The following is a 21,324-nucleotide window of genomic DNA, read 5'->3' as shown; positions in this document are numbered from 1 at the left end:
AAAAGATGAGAAAACCCGTACCTCCAGAAAGGAAGAATGTCTTAGGTGTGCTGAGTTTATGCGCTTTAAAGCTCCAAAGATAAATGCGAGTAAGAGTTCCTCGCAGGAAAACAGGGAACTGGACCCTTGGGAGTGGTCCTAGTTTAAGTCTTTCCTCTGCTCTCCAGTTTATAGCTGAGGCTCACACTCTCGGGGGACATTGTTTCCACAACCAGGGTATTTCAGCCTTCATCTTTGAGATATTCCTACTCTTTAACTAAACTCTGACTAATAAATCTACCCCTTGAGGATATTGCAGAAGGAAAATTTTAAAATGGTATTAGTTTGTTTTCCAGAGAAATTGGCTTCATTAAACAAAACAACAAAAAGAGCAAGATTTCTTTAAAAATTACAAACCAAAGACTAAAAGATTAAATACAAACATTATAAAAGGCTTAAGAATAAAAACACAAGCCTTCTTGATTACTCAAAGAAAATTTAAAAGAACAAAAGAAGATGTTACATAATATATATAATACTAAAAAATTAGAATAAAAATCAAAACATATAGAACTTATATCCATAAATGTGGGGGACCAGCAGGTAGCATGGTGGTTAAGGCTCTGGACACTCCCACATGGCCAACAGTGGTTTGACTCCCAGACCTGGTGGCTGGATTTCTCACTTTCTCTCTCTCTCTCTCTCCCTCTCTCTCTCTCTCTCTAGCCAATTTAAATGAATAAATAAATAAAATTAAATAATTATTAAAAAATGTGAATAGGCTTAACTTAGTAAAAGGAAAAAGTACTTTCATTTTCTTAACATGTGTGTGTGTGTGTATGGTGGGAGTACAGTGATTTAGATGGAGTCTTGATGTGTCGTCATCCTCCTGCCTCAGCTTCAAGTAGCTGGGATGACAGGTACCTAACACTGTACCCAGCATTTTAGTGTGAGCGAAAAATATTTACGTAGTCTCCCTTGTGGCCTCAGCTTTCATAACTCCAGCATCTAGTGCATAATATATTAACTGAGCCTATATATATGTATACACAATATATATATATATACATACACACACACACATATACACACACACATACACACACATATATACATATTTTAATTAGAATTGTAAATAAGAAAACCTATACATTTATGTAACAGAGGCACCTATACCAAACCATTTAAAGTGCTAAAGATGAAGAGATGAGAAAAGATATACCAGTCAGAAAAAATAAAATAACTATAAAACTATTAAAATAACATAATAACACTTTAATGATAAAATTTACATTTTACAATAGAGAAAAAATATTAATATCTACATACCAAATAACACAGCAACACGTTTTCTTTTATCTTCTAGAAGTCATGTGCTTTCAGCAGAGAGAGACATAAAGGGAAAAAGTACTCCTGAATGGGGTGTGGTCACACTGTAATTCCTTCTCCTCCATTTCTCCATTCTGTCATGATCATTGGGCATGCTTATATATGTGCCAGGTGGTATTTTCAAGCCACTAGGGCCAGGATTTAAGTCACAGAGTTGGCCATGTGGAATCTGACTTCTTTAACCATTAGGCCATGGGACCAGTGACACAGCAGTCATTTTTTTTTTTTTTTGAGAGGTTTTTGCTATAGGGCATGTGTGCTTGACATAAAGACAGAGAGAGTCAGAGAAACGGAAAGCGAGAAATCACCCCCCTCACCACCCAGGGGGGATGGCCACACTGCAATCCCTTCTCCTCCACTCTCCTCTCAAGATCTTGGGCACGCATGCACACGCATCTGGTGTGAGTTTAAGCCACCGGGTCTGGGATTGAACTGTGGTTGACTACATGGGAGTCCAGCGACATAGCCATTACGCTAACTGCTGGTCCCCACAGCAGTCATTTTTAAAGCAAAATTTACTAGAGAGAAAAGGAGATGTAGAAACACACTAAAAGAAAAAAAATTAACCCTTTCCTTTCAGTACAAGACCAGAGAGGGACAGAGTGAAAGAAAGAGACAGGGAAAGTGAGAAAGGAAGCCGCCAGATTCAGGACTCAAACTGCGGTTGACCAAATGGGAGTCCAGCACCCTTAACTACCACACCACCTGCCAGTCCCACTTCACATAGTCTTATATGATTACTTATTGAACTTTGGACACTGTGGAAAATACACCTTTCTCAAGTGTAGATAAACAGCATCAAAAAATGACCATACGGGCCCAGCAGGGTGGCCCAGCAGCGTTGTTCAGCTGTGAGGCACTGTGCCAGTGGCTCTGAGTCCATATGGAAGATAGTGGGTTCAGTATACTGGTCTACCTGCACGTGCTGGGTGCCCATACCCATGATCTTGGCTGTTAAGGAAGACTAGAAGCAGGGATTTACAGTGTGAGACCCCATTGAAGTTGCTTCTCTTTATTTCCCCTTTTCTCTGTTTCTCACTCTCATGAAATAAATAAACTTAAAAAATTAGGGCCAGCTGATGCCATGGTTAAGGCATATGAATAATCCCATTTGGCCAACTGAGTGGTTTGGTCCCAGACCCAGAGGCTTGAAAAATGTGTCAGGTGTGTGTGTGTGCATGCATGTATGCCCAAAATCCGAAGAAGAGAATGGAGACAGGATTGTGGAATGTCTGTTTCCTCTGGGGGTGGTGTGTATGTGGGGGTAATTTCTCACTTTCTATCTTTCCAGCAATTACAAATGTCCTATAGCAAAACCTTACTACAATAAATAAACTTAAAAATAATTTATCATACATTATGTCACAAAGAAAACAACAAAAAGATCCACAAAGTAAACAACATTCTTAGATCACAGTGCAATGAAACTAGACATTATTAACATTTTTTAAATCAAGCTAGAAATATAATAATTTTCTAAAAAAAATCCTGTCTGAAAAGTAAATTCATATTTGAAGGATAGGATAGAGAGCTTTCAAATTTTCTTCAAGGAGGCATGACACATTTCTAAAACATAATTGTAGGGTTTTTTATATTTTTCTTTTGATATTATAAATGGAGTTTTTCTTACCATAACATCCTCTAACAAGTTCTCGTTTGTGTATAGAAAGGCTATTGACTTATATATGCTAGCTTTATAATTTGCTACTTTATTGAAGTCTTGTATTATTTGAATAGGGTTTATCATTGATTGTCTAGGGTTTTCCAAGCACATAATCACATAATCTGTTAATAGAAACAACTTTAAGCTATTTTCCTTCTAACTTGTACACCTTTGATTTCTAGCTCTTGTCTATTTAAGTTGGTTAATCCAATGTTGAACAGTAGTAGAAATGTAGATTATCTTGTTTTATTCCTAATCTTAGTTGTATTGGGATGGAATTAGGGATATCAGTGTGAATTCATGAACTTTCATACACAGGGAGGGAGAGTTAGGTATATAATTGAACCTAAAAGTCTTGCGCTCCCGAAATCCTGAGGAGCTGGAGAAAGGGATCCTCATCATAAGACTCAGCAAAGGTTACTTCTGTCTCTCTCTGTCTCTCACGTGTGTACATGTGCTCTCTATCATTAAATTTAAAAAGTGAGAGGTCTGTGCGTGTGTATGTCTATGTATGTGCATGTACACAAGTATGTATGTATAAATCAACATGCATCCATGTCTAAGCTTTCTAAACTGAGAGCTGCCAAAGGAATAAAATCTCAGTAGCAATGAGTATACATAATATTCTGATCTTGGATCTCTATTTAAAGAACCAGAGCTCCTTAAAGAAATGGCAACCTGCAGGGGAGGTTGGTAAAATGGTAAAATGTCACACTCTGTGAGGCTGACCCGCATGGGAAGGCTATGGGTTGACAATGGGTTCACATGGGGTACTTCTTGAGTGTACCAGGCATCAGTGTACCCATGATCTGGGGTTGGCAAGGTTGGGTGTGGATTGCTGTGTCAGGATCCTGTTGGAGGTGCTATCTCACTTTCACTCTCTTTTTGTCTTCTTTGTTGAAATAAATAAATAGATGTAAGAAATGTATGATTACAAGGCTGAGAAAGAAACCTGGAATATTTTATTGAGGTCCAAAATAAAGGTGTTTAAAGAATTATGGGAACATACCAAAGGGATATAGCATCCACACTGAAGGTTGGAGGGACTTCCACTGATCAAATCTAGAACAATTATACACACACACACATACACACACATACACATGCATACATCTCTTTATGATAAACCCTAGAAAAAAACAAAATGGGGAAAGTAGAAAATCAATAGCAGACAGATAAAATAATAGTAGTTAAAACAAGAATTATCACTGGGTACTGACATTTCAAAGTTTAGGAATTAATAAGATATTTACATGATCATAAAGGGACCAGCATATGGGGTGGTAGTTAAGGCACACGATGCCACATGGCCAACTCTGTGGTATGAATCCCGGACCAGGTGGACTGAGAAAGCACACAAGAAGTGTACACATGCGTGCCCAAAATCTTGAGAGGAAAAAGAATTGCAGCATGGCCATTCCCCTGAGGGGTGATTTCTCACTTTCTCTCTCTCTCTCTCTATCTCTATAGTGAGCACAAGAACCCCATGGCAAAAAAAAAAAACCAAATCTCGTGCCCAAAATCTTGAGAGGAAAAAGAATTGCAGCATGGCCATTCCCCTGAGGGGTGATTTCTCACTTTCTCTCTCTCTCTCTCTATCTCTATAGTGAGCACAAGAACCCCATGGCAAAAAAAAAAACAAATCTGAAAAAAATTTTTTAAAAAATGTTTAAATCTCACCAAAAGTTGTTTATTAGGGGCCAGCAGGCAGTGTGGTGGTTAAGGCACTGGAATCCCACGTGGCTGACCAGTTTGAATCCCAGACCCAGTGGCTTGAAACTCATACTGAGTGTGTGTGTTTGTGTGTGCCCAAAGTCCTGAAAGGAGAATGGAGGAAACGGAATTGCAGCATGGGCATTCTCCCTGGGGGGTTATTTCTCACTTTCTGTCAGAAGATGTACTAGACTTTGATGTTAAACTAAATAGGCAAGGTAAGTACCTTGCTTACTCCCTCCTGGAGCTTACTCTCTTATGTGCCAGTGAGAGAAAAATAAAATTTGAGATAGGTTAATATGTGAACAGGAATTGTGAACATATAACTGTCTTCAAAAAGTTAATATAGGCACCAGCAGATGGCATAATGGTTATATCTCTGGACTCCTATGGAGTTGACCACAGTTTGTGTCCCAGACCCAGCAGCTTAAAACTCATGCCAGGTGTGTGTGCTTACGTGTCCAAAATCTCAAGAGGAGAATGAAAGAGAAGGGACTGCAATTTGCCCTTCCTGGATGTGTGTTGGGGGGGGTGTGGGAGCGGGGGGAGGGGAGTATGATTTCGCACTTCCTGTCTATCTTTCCTGCAAATGCAAACGCCCTGTAGAAAAACTCTCTACACAACAAGAAAAGTTCATACAAAATTCGCTTTATGAAAGAATGAGGCATGGATTTCAAAAATTTTGCACCCAAATAAACTTGTAATTCTGTTTTTTTCATAACCTTTCTGAAGTCCCCATTGTATAAATGCCAAAAAGATAAAAGAACATTAGTGGAAATAAAGACAAAATTGTTAAAAAGTCATGGTTAACTATAGTTGTTTTGAATGTTGGGTGGAGGACTTTAAATGTATGTGCATTGTAATAAGAGTCCTTCTAGATTTCTATGTAAGGCAGCAAGATTTACACATTAAAATAAGAATTATACTGATTTCCGACATGTTTCCAGCTATGGAATTTTATGGTTTTAACACAAATAATATGCATAGAAGACTTGAACTGGTTGTAGGTTGTGGCCAGGTGGGTCGGAAAATGAAGAATCTATGGACAGGTGGTAGTGACAGTGACACCGGAGCATACGACAAAAAAGCAGAAAAAGCAGTGAGTCTGTAAGGAGGACACGGGCAGGCTGAATGAGGAAACTTAGGAAGATAGAACAAGATAACGTATAGAAAGTCCTTTGAAAACATAATGGCCTATCCAAATGTATTGATATTCACAAAGCTGACCCTACTGCAGTGTACATCTATACCTGAGCTTCTTAGAGATTTTGGACTGTAAAGACTTTTATAAATCCAAGAAGTTATTTTTAAAGAGAACTAAAATAGTTTATGAAAGTACTTTGAAGTTAGTAACCTAAGTAGCTATAAGTAGGCTGAATTTTCTAGACTGAAATCCTCAAGGGGTAGATGCATATCAAAATCTCCTAGAAAGTAGAAAGGCATAGTTTGTGAAAGTATGTTCAATTTCATGTTTGATTTATCTTTATTATATTGTTCATAGTAGTTATTTTATTAACATTTCAGAAATATAATTTCGGTAAATTTGATTATATTTTAATAGTTTGATGACTTTTTTTGTTTTGTTTTGTCTCGGTTTATGCCATAGAGCACATAAACCAGGGAGAGAAAGACTGAAAGTGAAAAATCACCCCCTAGGGGGGATGGCCATGCTACAATCCTTTCTCTTCCATTCTCCTCCTAGGATTTTGGGCATGCATGCACATGTACCCAGCATGATTTTCAAGTAGCCGGGTCCAAGATTTGAACCATGGTTGACCATGTGGGTGTCCAGTGCCTTAATCACCATTTTACCTGCTGGGTTTGAGTTTGTAAAACCTTGATTAGTTTTTATGAGTTTTTACAAACTTCATTACTGAGGTGTCAATGTACAATACTCTGTATGTATATAAATGGTACGAGAGTATAAATTTTGATGAGTATGTACCAATGAAACCATGACCACAATTGAGATGATAAATGATCCATCACCTCTGAAAGGTTCGAGTCGGTGCTGTTGCACATTCTCTTTCCTTTTTCCTTATGCCAGCCCAGAAACTACTGACATACTTTCTTTCAGTATGTATTAATTTGTGTTTTCCAGATTTCATATGAACTTCTTTTAGAATTATGGAGGAAGGGGCTAGCAGGTAGCATGGCAGTGGTTAAGGCACTGGATTCCCACATGACTGACTATGATTCGAGTCCTGGACCTGGTGACTTGCTTTCTCACTTTCTTTCTCTCTGTGTCTCTCTCTGGTGAGGGCAAATTTCTATAGCAAATTAAATAATATAAATACATAAAATTAAATAACTATAAAAAGAAGTTATGGAAAATGTACATTATGAATAAATGCATTAATTTCAAAAATTTTACACCAAAATCAGCTTGTACTTTAATTCTACTTTTTTCAAATTTTTTTGGAGAGATTTTAGCCATAGGGCGCGTGCGCTCGCCAGACAGACAGAGACATAGAGACAGAAAGCGAGAAATCACCCCCCCAGGGGGGATGGTCACGCCGCAATCCCTTCTCCTCCATTCTCCTCTCGGGATCTTGGGCACGCACGTACATGTGCCTGGCGTGAGTTTTAAGCCACTGGGTCCAGGATGTAAACCGCGTTCAACTATGTCGGAGTCCAGCGACATAGCCATTACGCTAACTGCTGGTCCCCTTTAATTCTACTTTTTCACAAAAATTTTGAAGTTCTCTCATTTTTATGTCAGTTAATGAAAATAGAAAAGCTTCCTGTACTATTTAATAGATTTCAAAGATATTCTGTATCTTAGTATCTTAGCAAAGTCATTATAAGCAATAATTTGTAGTAGTCAATTTTTATTTTAATTTTAATAATTCTCTTAGCAAGATGACATTGAGGAAATGAGACTAGAAGACCTTTCCCTCTAAGACACTTTGGAAAAATGAAAAATGCAAATGTATTCAGTTGTTCTCAAATAAATTTCACATTTTGCTATTTTTTAGAATTAAATTATAAATTATATATTATATAATAATGATATAAATTATAAATGTATATGACATAATACATATCTCAGAACTTCCATTATTTAAAAAAAAAAAAAACACTGGGAATGTCCATCATTTGTACCCTTCGGGTTATACTTTACTTTTACTTTTCTGATGTCATAAACATAATTTGTGGTCAAGCATTGCTGTTGACACTGAAAATCCCCTTTATAGCTCCTCTTGGCATTATCAAGTAAAATGATAATTAATGATGATGATGATTATGATGATAGAGAACTTTCAATGCATTTTAACCTCATCAAAACTCTATTAGCTAGTTACTATGTTTATAATTTCATTTTATAGGGAAACCTAAAAGTCAGAGAATTTAACAAACTTACACCACATCTCAAAGTACCAGAACCAGTAATCAGAACCTGGAAGTGTAACTACAGAGCATTTATATTTAACCGCCCTTCTATCCTAGGTATTAGTTGAGGACCCTATCAACTCTGAGTAAAGACAGGCGTTGTATGTCCCCACTTAATATATACTAACTGTCTGTACTTACTAGGAGAAACTGAAAGACTGAAAGGCATAAAAGCAGGGAGACCAACTGAGGATACTGGAAACAACGTAGAAGGACAGTGCATGATGGAGGGTAGGAGGGAGTGAATCAGGGAAAAGCAAAGCAAAGCATTTAGTGGACATGAAAATGGACAATTATGCGTTGATAATGTGTATGGTAATATCATTAACTAGACTAATGTGCAGTATACTCATGCCCTGAAAGTCCATTTTGTATGCTGTAAAGATGTACAGTAATTACATGTAAAAAATATTAAATAGAGAAAAATCAAAACAGAACCAGAAGATATGTTTAGATTAAGCGTGTTCTATTAGCTTACACCCTCTGTTTGAGGATCCCTAATTTTTATTACCTACCTGTTCCATAGGCATGGCCTATTTCTATAATGTGGACTGAACACAATTGTACATTATCATCCCTCAGAGCCTTTGAAATTAGACTTACTAAGAGTCACAGTAGTAACTTGTAACCATGGCCCTCTCTCAGTGCTGGCATTTTAAAACACCGAAGGAGAGAAATGGGAAGTTCTTCTCCCAGTGGTCCCCTGAAGTATTTGTCTCTCCTTTAAATGCTCTCTTTTCCACAAAACACACCACCTGATGTGGAAGCATTTGCTAGAGCACTTGCAGGCCAGCCAGAAATATGCCTTTCCATAATTGACTGGCCATTTTGTCAACTCTAGAAGCAAAGCCAATAGTGTTCCTCTTAAGGTCAGTCGAGGCTCTTTGGCAGCTTTCAGATCAATTATTCACATGCTCTTCTGTAGGCTGCTCTGAGACCAGGCTCTGTAGAATTCTGCAGTATTTACCCTTCAAGCTTTATTCTGGGCAATTTCTCTGGCATTGTCCCAAACTGTAAATTCTCTATAACTTCTATGATTGCTTGGACTCTAGAATCTCATGACTGATATATATGTGTGATATATATATGTGGATTCTGTAATTTGGCCCACGGTGGCACATTGGAGGAAGACTCACTTCCAAGTGTTGTGAATCACATTATTTAAGATCCTGATGCTGCCAAAATTAATACATAGTTGCTTGGTGAGATGGTGCGGTAGGGACCACTTCTTCTAAAAACCAGATAATAAATAACAATTCAGCCTCAGTGTTTGCAATTCAAATAGCCCATTCTCTACCATCTGGACAACATTCTATATAATGTTCTCTGAGGCAAAATATTCTCACACCATTATTTGTGTAAAATAGCACAACCTAGTTTTCCATTATGAAATGCCTGTCCTAGTTGTAGTGTATTTAAAAAAAAGAAAAAAGAAAGAAAAGAAAAGAAAAGAGAGGAAGTAAATATAGCAAAGTGAAATCATTTTTGGCCTCTTTGCCATTTTATATTTCATTCTCGCTCTCGCTCTTTCTCTGATTCTGAAGGTACAGTTGTCATCTTCTAACTATAAAGGGATGAGGAATATATTACTGTTACTCTGAATATCCAGCTCCCTCTCCATCACAGAGGCATAGTAAACTATATTCCTTGACTCTATGCTTGATTTTGCTCAGTGATATGTGGATGGAAATGATATGTATCAAGGCTGAAGCAGTGAAAACCCATGCACCATTCTCTTCTTCTTTGCATGGTGACTGTGGAGGCATGTTCTGGGAAGACAGAATCAGTAGTTCAAAGTAGCTTGGATTGTTTTGATGCTGCTTTATGAATAGTGGCCACAGAGATTCACTTGGATGCACAGTGGATTTTGCATGAACAAAATATATCTGAGTGTGATGAGCCCCTAAGGTAGAGGGGTTTTAAATATAACAGCATGCTATGTTTTTTTTCTAGTCTTTCTTACCTATAGTAGTAAAAATGGTAAGCAAAAAGATGAAGGCTTACATACTAATGATAGCATCACAGAACTGGAAAAACAGCCCTGCTCCCAAGAGCATTACCAGGCATTAGGATCTGCTGGATGTGGACTTCCTGTTTCTAGAACTCTTATTGACTGAAAAATAAAGAAAGCTATTAGTTAAATGACATAGCTTTCGTTTCCTTTTCTTTCTTTTTTTTTTTCCCTGTATTTGTAACTGGAAGCATTGCAAACTGAATATAATATACATATATATATTTATGTATATACATGTAATATACGTATATATTGTATGTTATATATGTATTGCACATTGCACATATATGTGTGTGTATATATATATAGATATTCTACCTCTTCGTGCTACTAAATAACAGTATAAAACCTAAATATTTTTCTCATTATTCTTTCTCTTAGACCTTCTGATAGTCACGTTCTCCCCAGCAATGATCCAGGCAAATAAATAAGTCTACATTATCATCAGAGTCTACATCGAACTATCCTTATTTTACAATGTAGTCTTTGCTGTTTTAAAATAGTGTTGCTTCATCTTTTTCAAAATGCCAAATATATAGACACCAGAAATTGCTCAACATCTGAAAACTCTGCACCTTTTCGAATAATACCAGTCTACAGAGTGGAGAGAAAAACCCACATTCTACTCTTTTTTTATTCCGGACTGATGTGTGCTTTTGTTGTTTTCACTGGAAAAATGTAAGAACTATCAAAGGACCAACTTGCAAAACAAAATAAACTGTTCCTTCTTTTCTTGTCTCAAATCCAACAGCTTTTCAGATTTAGTTTCCATTTATTAGAACAGATTGAAATTACTTATTGGAATTTCTCAGCATTCTTTTATAAGTCCAATGAACAGGTGTAATTGTGTTTGGTAGATCAATTCATCCATCGCACCATGCCTTGAAATATGTGAGGGTTACCAAACACTAGCAAATAGCTCGGTTGTTTAATTATATCAAGTAATTCTATGCCTTTGGATATAAGCAATCAATTCAAAATGAAATAATAAATCTTATGAGTTGGACAATCTATCCAATTAGTTAGATTTTCTTTGCCTAAACTCACATTTCAACTTAATGGGCATAAATCCATCACCTAATACAATCTACTGATAGAATCTTATCCACATAATGCATGTTAACATCTAAAATGCTACCAGAGCCTAAAATACTAGAGAGGACAGACATGAATAATTATTTAACATTAATTCTAATGAGAAGTTTTTCTATCACTGTAGGGGAATTTTTCTATTATTTTATTTTCACTTCCACAAACAGTAAGTGCCTTGATCTATTCTAATCAATCATGTGTACATCAGTGTAATACCTTAACATGTCTTCATTACTGAGATGGAAGAGTGTACATTTATCTTTCTCTTGACTCTGTTAGTTCTTAGAGTAAAAAGGCAGTGTACAAAATGCAAAACATGCATTCAACAAATATGTATTCGGCTGCAGGTATCAAGATATTTAATGCTCCCTGTAATCCTGATAACACCACATATACTAGTTTACTGAACTGTCAGTCATATAAATTATATGAGAATATATCCTGTACTTCTTTTTCTACTGCTAAGCTTTAGACTTCATAAGAACAATAATCTCTATTTTATAGGCGTAATATCTAATCCAGATCTTTTTAAGTATCTGAGATCTCAAAAGTGTTTGTTTTCACAAAGAATGATAAAATAATGTATTTTAATATGATAATACATTATTGGAGATATATATCTCCAAATAATTATACACATATACATATGTACATATATTATACATGCACGTATATTATACATGTATATATGTGCATATATTAGACGTATACATATGTACATATGTACATGTATTATATATGCACATATATTATACATGTATATGTACATATATTATACATATATACATATGTACATATGTTAATAATTATATATATATATATATCTCCAAATAATTAGAAGTCTTTAAAAGAAACAGGAAAGGTAGTCAATAATTCCCACTTCTAGCTCTCTACATTGGCGGGATAAATATCAAAAGACAATAAATACTTTAAACACTGTTCTTCAAGAATGTTATGGGTTTGCTATATATACCCACATGCTGTGTGTGTGTGGAGCTGTCTCCAGCCAGGACTTGCATGATATTCCTCCACTTGAACAGCTAACCCTTAAGCCTGAGTTAGAGATGAATCATTGACACTAAACAGAGATGAAAGAATCATCTGACATAAGGTGGTTTTATTAGCTTACATTTTATATAAGGGTTAACATTTGTGGCATCAATAGAGCTAAAAACCTGAAATTATGGGACCAGCAGTTAGTGTAATGGCTATGTCGCTGAACTCCCATGTAGTCGACCACGGTTCGAGTCCTGGACCAGGTGTCTTAAACTCACACCGGGCAAGTGTGCACCCAAGATCCTGAGAGGAGAATGAAGAAGGGATTGTGATGTGGCCATCCCCCCTGGGGGGTGATTTCTCACTTTCTGTCTCTCTGTCTCTGTCTTTCTGATGAGCGCACGTGCCCTATAACAAAAACCGCTCAATAAACAAAAAAATCCTGAAAGTATGATGACTACTTTTGGAAAACAAAAAGGGAGCTTGAGGAGTCAGCAGATGGCATAGTAGCACAGTAGTTATGTTGCTGGACTCCCACATGGCTGACTGTGGTTCAAGTCCCAGTGACGTGAAAATCTTGCAAGGCACCTGTGCATGCATGTCCAAGATCCTGGGAGGAGAATGGAGAAAGGATTGTGACTTGGCCCTGCTTCTGGGGGGTGATTTCTCACTTTCCCTTATTGTCTCTGTCTCTCCAGCAAATGAATGTGCCCAAAATGAAAACCTCGAAAGAAAAAGAAAAGGTGGGGGAGCTTGAAAAAGTGTTCTATTTTTCTGACAATGTTTTATAGCTTGACATCTTATTGTCTCTGTCTCTCCAGCAAATGAATGGGCCCAAAGCAAAAACCTCAAAAGAAAGAAAAAAGGGGGGAGCTTGAAAAAATTTTCTATTTTTCCTATTTTTCTGACAATGTTTTATAGCTTGATATAGGAGGCATATAATGGCTGTGTTTTCATTATGATAGTTAATCTGCATATTATTTGTACATTTCTCTATTAGTGTTAAATATTTTAATATTTATTAAAAAAAAACTAACAGAGAAATAAGCAGGTGTTTTGTTTTCTTTTGCTTTGTACTAGAGGGCACATGCTGTCACCAGAGAGAAACAGGAAAAGAGGGAGAGGAGAAAGGACTCACCACTGAAAATGATCATGCCAAACTCCTTTTTTCTCCATCTCTTCCTCCTTTCAGGATTTTGAGCACATACATATATGCATCCACTGTGTTTCTCAAGCTGCTGGGTCCAGTACTCCTCCTCATGGCTAGCCATGTGAAATCATGCTACTCTGACCACCGAGCTATGTAGCTGACCCAGGCGTTTTATTTGTTTGTTTGTTTGAGAGATTTTTGCTGCAGTCCACATGTGCTGGCCAGAAAGACAGAAAGCAGGAAATCTCCCAAGGGGGATGGCTATGTAGCAATCCCTTCTCCTCCATTCTTCTCTCAGGATTTTGGGCATGCACACTCGAGCCTGGTGTGAGTTTCAATCTGCTGGGTCTGGGACTCCAACTGCATTTAACTACATGGAAGTCCAGCTCCTTAACCTCTACACCACCTGCCCTGGCCCAGCAGTTTATGAGTTTAGTTTGAGATGTTAGATATTGAAATGCCAAATATGAAGGTGCATGGTAAAAAAAATTGAAATTCAAGAAAATATAATGGATTATGCATCATAGTTTTTTTCAGTCAGTATGATATAGTTTTATTAGATTTAACAAAATAGTTAATAACTTGTGATTAGGAAGGATGACCAAACAAAAGGCCTGGAATGTAATCAGACATGCAATTTATGAAAAGAGGCTTTTTTGGGACCAGCAGTTAGCATAATGGCTATGTCGCTGGACTCCCACGTAGTCGACTGTGGTTTGCGTCCCAGACCCAGTGGCTTAAACTCACACCGGGCGCGTGTGCATGCATGTCCAAGATCCCGAGAAGAGAATGGAGGAGAAGGGATTATGGCATGGCCATCCCCCCTGGGGGGTGATTTCTTGCTTTCTATCTCTCTTTCTCTCTCTGCCTGGTGAGTGCACGCACCCTACAGCAAAAACCTCTCCAAAAAAAAGAGGCTTTTTAATTAGAATTATCCTCTGGACATCTCATAAGAAAAGATAAGTAGCCACGTATAAAATTCAGTCAGTTTAGGGTAATGACTTGACATCAGTTTCTAATGTTAAATCTTGCTGACTGGTCTTGTAATTGTAGCTAGCAGATGGCATGATGATTAATGTGCTGGATCCCACAAGGACAACTCTGACATGAGAATCCCAGACCTAGAGGCTTGAAAAACATGTCTGATACACATGTGTGCATTCCCAAAATCCTAAGAGGAGAATGGAACAGAAGGGATTATAGCATTGGTCATCCCTGCAAAGAGTAATTTCTCCTCTCTCTCTCTCTCACACACACACAAACACACACATGCTCTGTAAAAAAAAAAAAAAATTAAGATTGGAAACATTGCTGTGGTAAATGCTACAATGAATTACCTAAACTCCCTTCAAAACTGAAGAATTTGGGACCAGCAGTTGGCGTAATGGCTATGTTGCTGGACTCCCATGTAGTTAACCACGGTTCGAGTTCCAACCCAGTGGATTAAACTCACACTGGGCACATGTGAGTGTGTGCCCAAGATCCCGAGAGGAGAATGAAGTAGAAGGGATTGCAGCTTGGCCATCCCGCCTGGGGGATTATTTCTTGCTTTCTGTCTCTCTCTTTCTGGCGAGCGCACATGCCCTATAGCAAAAACCTCTCAAAAAAATAATAAATAAAAATAAAACTGAAAAATTTATTTCTATATCAGGTGGAAGTGCTGAGAGCACACATCCTAGAACTGTTAACTCTCAACAAGGATTGACTTGGTTGAAGAGAATTGCCTCCACAAAGTTCTCACTCAGTTCACAACCTCTGTATATCATTTGATAGGGTGCAAAGGTCCAGCCTTCTTGCTCTGTTTCAGGATGACATTCAAGAGTAATGTTAAGGGCTGGACCCGTAACCTAGTGATTAAAGGAGCCAAATGCCACATGACTAGCTTTGGTATGAATTCCAGACTCAGTAGCTCAAAAGCACACCATGTGAATTTGAGTGCATGTCCAAAATCCTGAAAGGAAGGAGAAATGGAGGAAAAGGGATTACAGTGTAACCTACTCTCCTGGGGGATGCTCCCACCCTTGTATGTATCTGTCTCTGGTGAGCACACGTGCCCTCTGACAATTAAAAATAAAAAATTTAAAAAATAGTAATTTCAGCTTCAGACCTCTCTGTAGGATTAAATGAGTTTTCCTATAAAACTGCACTGATGTTAAACTTCTCCCTCTCCCAATCTTACTTCTTTCTCTCCATAGGTGCCGATTTCAAAGAAACTTCTACATGCTAATTTATATCTCACAGTATGCTATTGTAAAAATTGCCCAATACTGCAAAACTGTAGAATACATTTTTGTTTTTGAAATTTAGCGACAAAGTAATCTTTGCGATATTTTGGGGCATAGTTTTACTGGTATAATAGTATGCAAAGATGCTTTGTCATACTGTACCAAAAAGTAATTGGATTTGAGAAATGTATTTAGGCCCATCCTGAGATGGCTACTGAACTTGGGCTGTGAAATATCTCTTTTAGGGATTAAAAACAAACATCTTCTGCTGAGACTTGTCCCTCTACATTCATTTCTAGTGGGAAAGGCACAAACCCAGGCTCATCCTGAGATGGCTACTGAGCTTGGGCTGTGAAATACTGCTTTCAGAGACTGAAAATGAAGATCTTCTGCTGAAATGTCTCTCTCCAGATTAATTTTTAGTGGGTAGGACTGCCACTGTATCTTTCTCTCTGTCTTTCTATCTCTATCTCTCTATAATTCCTTGTGTCTTTTAATTTAGAAAAAAGAAAAAAAAAACATTTCAGGGCAATGTATTCTCTGGAATCTCAAGCCTCCCCGCCCCATTTTGCTAATTTGTGCCTTTCCCCTTCCCATTTAGGAAAGGCACAAATCCAGGCCCATCCTGAGATGACTACTGAACTTGAATTATGAAATATTGCAGGCTGTATGGTTTTCATTTTTTGCCTTCTAAAATTAAAAGATTTTTTTCTTTCCTTCTTTCCTCCCCTCTACTTCCTTTTATTTTTCTTTTAACTTCATTCCTTGGCTGCTCTGCCTCCACATGCCGAGTAAGTCTAGAGATGTCAAAGTGAACAGTATCTAAACATCTGAATACAATTAGGGTAAGAATATTTCTCAATTCCCACTGAATCTGACACACAAAGAGTGAAAAATGGAATGGAAGAGAGATTGCAGCTCACCTCCTCCTGCGTGCCTCTGAATGCTCAGATTGTGCATTTCTTCCCAAATCTTTAAGTTCAATCTATCAGATGACCAGAAATCACTGAAAGGTCACAAGAATATGGGAAAGCAAGAAAATATCTCTTCTCCAAGGGAAAAGAATAAACTCCTCTTCATTTTCAGGCAATACAGTGGAACTCATGGATATGTCACATAAAAATTTAGAATATTCATACAGACAAAGCTAACAGAGATGGAAGAGAAGAGAGATGATGAACTGCAGAAGAGGAAGAAGAAATAAGCTGACGAGTTCCAGGAGACAAGGAAGTTCTTGCAAGATCTGAAAGAGGAAAAATATTCACCATAAAAAAGAATCAGATGGAACTGTTAGAAATGAAGGCTATAAAACAGGAAGTCAAAAACTCCCTTGAAGGAGGTTTCTAGCAGACTAGGTCATATAGAAAATCGAAACTCAGATGTAGAAGATAGAATCACTGGCCTAGAAAAATCCACATGAAGAATGAGAAAATTGTCAAAAAATATGAGAATAATATACAAGAAGCACTAGATTTGGATTTGGATCTAGAAATACTAGATGAAACATCCAAACATCCAGATAATCGGTATCCCAGAAAGTGAAGAGACTAATAAGGGCATTGATAATCTATTCCATGAAATCCTGGAAGAAAATTTTCTAAACCTAGTGAGGCGTTCAAAGATCCAGTCCCAGGAAAGACAAAGGACCCCAAAGAAAATCAACCCAAGAAGATTTTCTCCAAGACAAATTATAACCAGATTGGCCAAAATAACGGACAAAGACAAGATACTAAGATTGGCAAGAGAAAAACGTCAAGCACATATAAAGGATATTCCATCAGGCTAACAGCAGACCTCTCATCGGAAACCAGACCTCGAGGCTTGAAAAACATGTCTGATACACATGGGTGCATTCCCAAAATCCTAAGAGGAGAATGGAACAGAAGGGATTATAGCATTGGTCATCCCTGCAAAGAGTAATTTCTCCTCTCTCTCTCTCTCACACACACACAAACACACACATGCTCTGTAAAAAAAAAAAAAAATTAAGATTGGAAACATTGCTGTGGTAAATGCTACAATGAATTACCTAAACTCCCTTCAAAACTGAAGAATTTGGGACCAGCAGTTGGCGTAATGGCTATGTTGCTGGACTCCCATGTAGTTAACCACGGTTCGAGTTCCAACCCAGTGGATTAAACTCACACTGGGCACATGTGAGTGTGTGCCCAAGATCCCGAGAGGAGAATGAAGTAGAAGGGATTGCAGCTTGGCCATCCCGCCTGGGGGATTATTTCTTGCTTTCTGTCTCTCTCTTTCTGGCGAGCGCACATGCCCTATAGCAAAAACCTCTCAAAAAAATAATAAATAAAAATAAAACTGAAAAATTTATTTCTATATCAGGTGGAAGTGCTGAGAGCACACATCCTAGAACTGTTAACTCTCAACAAGGATTGACTTGGTTGAAGAGAATTGCCTCCACAAAGTTCTCACTCAGTTCACAACCTCTGTATATCATTTGATAGGGTGCAAAGGTCCAGCCTTCTTGCTCTGTTTCAGGATGACATTCAAGAGTAATGTTAAGGGCTGGACCCGTAACCTAGTGATTAAAGGAGCCAAATGCCACATGACTAGCTTTGGTATGAATTCCAGACTCAGTAGCTCAAAAGCACACCATGTGAATTTGAGTGCATGTCCAAAATCCTGAAAGGAAGGAGAAATGGAGGAAAAGGGATTACAGTGTAACCTACTCTCCTGGGGGATGCTCCCACCCTTGTATCTGTCTCTGGTGAGCACACGTGCCCTCTGACAATTAAAAATAAAAAATTTAAAAAATAGTAATTTCAGCTTCAGACCTCTCTGTAGGATTAAATGAGTTTTCCTATAAAACTGCACTGATGTTAAACTTCTCCCTCTCCCAATCTTACTTCTTTCTCTCCATAGGTGCCGATTTCAAAGAAACTTCTACATGCTAATTTATATCTCACAGTATGCTATTGTAAAAATTGCCCAATACTGCAAAACTGTAGAATACATTTTTGTTTTTGAAATTTAGCGACAAAGTAATCTTTGCGATATTTTGGGGCATAGTTTTACTGGTATAATAGTATGCAAAGATGCTTTGTCATACTGTACCAAAAAGTAATTGGATTTGAGAAATGTATTTAGGCCCATCCTGAGATGGCTACTGAACTTGGGCTGTGAAATATCTCTTTTAGGGATTAAAAACAAACATCTTCTGCTGAGACTTGTCCCTCTACATTCATTTCTAGTGGGAAAGGCACAAACCCAGGCTCATCCTGAGATGGCTACTGAGCTTGGGCTGTGAAATACTGCTTTCAGAGACTGAAAATGAAGATCTTCTGCTGAAATGTCTCTCTCCAGATTAATTTTTAGTGGGTAGGACTGCCACTGTATCTTTCTCTCTGTCTTTCTATCTCTATCTCTCTATAATTCCTTGTGTCTTTTAATTTAGAAAAAAGAAAAAAAAAACATTTCAGGGCAATGTATTCTCTGGAATCTCAAGCCTCCCCGCCCCATTTTGCTAATTTGTGCCTTTCCCCTTCCCATTTAGGAAAGGCACAAATCCAGGCCCATCCTGAGATGACTACTGAACTTGAATTATGAAATATTGCAGGCTGTATGGTTTTCATTTTTTGCCTTCTAAAATTAAAAGATTTTTTTCTTTCCTTCTTTCCTCCCCTCTACTTCCTTTTATTTTTCTTTTAACTTCATTCCTTGGCTGCTCTGCCTCCACATGCCGAGTAAGTCTAGAGATGTCAAAGTGAACAGTATCTAAACATCTGAATACAATTAGGGTAAGAATATTTCTCAATTCCCACTGAATCTGACACACAAAGAGTGAAAAATGGAATGGAAGAGAGATTGCAGCTCACCTCCTCCTGCGTGCCTCTGAATGCTCAGATTGTGCATTTCTTCCCAAATCTTTAAGTTCAATCTATCAGATGACCAGAAATCACTGAAAGGTCACAAGAATATGGGAAAGCAAGAAAATATCTCTTCTCCAAGGGAAAAGAATAAACTCCTCTTCATTTTCAGGCAATACAGTGGAACTCATGGATATGTCACATAAAAATTTAGAATATTCATACAGACAAAGCTAACAGAGATGGAAGAGAAGAGAGATGATGAACTGCAGAAGAGGAAGAAGAAATAAGCTGACGAGTTCCAGGAGACAAGGAAGTTCTTGCAAGATCTGAAAGAGGAAAAATATTCACCATAAAAAAGAATCAGATGGAACTGTTAGAAATGAAGGCTATAAAACAGGAAGTCAAAAACTCCCTTGAAGGAGGTTTCTAGCAGACTAGGTCATATAGAAAATCGAAACTCAGATGTAGAAGATAGAATCACTGGCCTAGAAAAATCCACACGAAGAATGAGAAAATTGTCAAAAAATATGAGAATAATATACAAGAAGCACTAGATTTGGATTTGGATCTAGAAATACTAGATGAAACATCCAAACATCCAGATAATCGGTATCCCAGAAAGTGAAGAGACTAATAAGGGCATTGATAATCTATTCCATGAAATCCTGGAAGAAAATTTTCTAAACCTAGTGAGGCGTTCAAAGATCCAGTCCCAGGAAAGACAAAGGACCCCAAAGAAAATCAACCCAAGAAGATTTTCTCCAAGACAAATTATAACCAGATTGGCCAAAATAACGGACAAAGACAAGATACTAAGATTGGCAAGAGAAAAACGTCAAGCACATATAAAGGATATTCCATCAGGCTAACAGCAGACCTCTCATCGGAAACCAGATGAGCAAGGGAAGAATGGGAAAATATATTCAAAGTGTTTAGTGGAAAACAATTTCAGCTAAGAACGCTATACCGTGAGAGATTATCCTTCATACAGGAAGGGAAGACAAGAATGTTCTCAGATACACAAAATATGAAAGAATTTACCGACACCAAACCAGTTCTCCAAGGAGTTATGAAGGGAGTGCTATATCAGGAAAACTAAAGTTAGACCCACAGAAATGAGAGTTAAAAAACATTTAAGAAAAGGGACAGTTTAATGGTAGGAACAAGTCCAGAGTTGAGTATTATCTTCCAAAATTGAAATGGAAAGCTTGGACCACAACAGAAGTTAGATTAAGTACATGAGACTGAACTGATGAAATAGAATTTTATGGCTTTTGACTGAAACAATACTGATCTTTTTCTATACTTTGTAGTCCAGAGAAAAGAAATTTCTTCTTCTCTTGAAGAAAAAAAAAAATTCTCTTGAAGAAAAAAATACTAAACTGCTTTCTGGCTTCAGCAAAGTTATCTTAACATTTTAAAATTTTGATTTATTAAAGCTAAAGCTGGGGCCAGCAGGTGGTATGGTGGATAAGGGTGCTGGATTCCCACATGGCCAACCATGGTTCAAGTCCTGGACCTGGTGACTTGCTTTCTCACTTTCCCTTTCTCTCTCTTTCTCATAAAATAAGAAAAATAAATAACAATAACAAATGGAAATAAGTAAAATAAATAATTATTTTTTTTAAAAAAAGTGGGAACCAGTAGTTAGCGTAATGGCTATGTCGCTGGACTCCCACGTAGTCGACCGCGGTTCGCGTCCCGGACCCGGTGGCTTAAAACTCATGCCAGGCGCGCGTGCATGCGTGCCCAAGATCCCAAGAGGAGAATGGAGCAGAAGGGATTGCAGCATAGCCATCCCCCTGGGGGTGATTTCTCACTTTCTGTCTCTCTGTCTCTGTCTGTCTAGCGAGCGCACGTGCCCTATAACAAAAACCTCT

General features: G+C 37.8%; 1 long non-coding RNA gene across 2 annotated transcripts in view; it reads right to left on the bottom strand.

Annotated features, from left to right (window-relative positions):
* Nucleotides 1-21,324, bottom strand: part of LOC102474835 (uncharacterized) — a 57,203-nt gene that overhangs the window by 32,265 nt on the left and 3,614 nt on the right. For both annotated transcript variants that reach the window (XR_001369771.1, XR_337457.1), the window contains exon 2: nt 1,309-1,355. This is a non-coding gene — a long non-coding RNA (uncharacterized LOC102474835). The remainder of the gene's footprint in view (nt 1-1,308; nt 1,356-21,324) is intronic.

The sequence above is a fragment of the Tupaia chinensis genome, unplaced genomic scaffold, assembly GCF_000334495.1.
Source record: "Tupaia chinensis unplaced genomic scaffold, TupChi_1.0 Scaffold146289_1, whole genome shotgun sequence".
NCBI classification, from domain to species: Eukaryota; Metazoa; Chordata; class Mammalia; order Scandentia; family Tupaiidae; genus Tupaia; species Tupaia belangeri.
The sequence above is the reverse complement of the archived record's forward strand: the minus strand, read 5'-3'. Positions and strand labels throughout refer to the sequence as shown.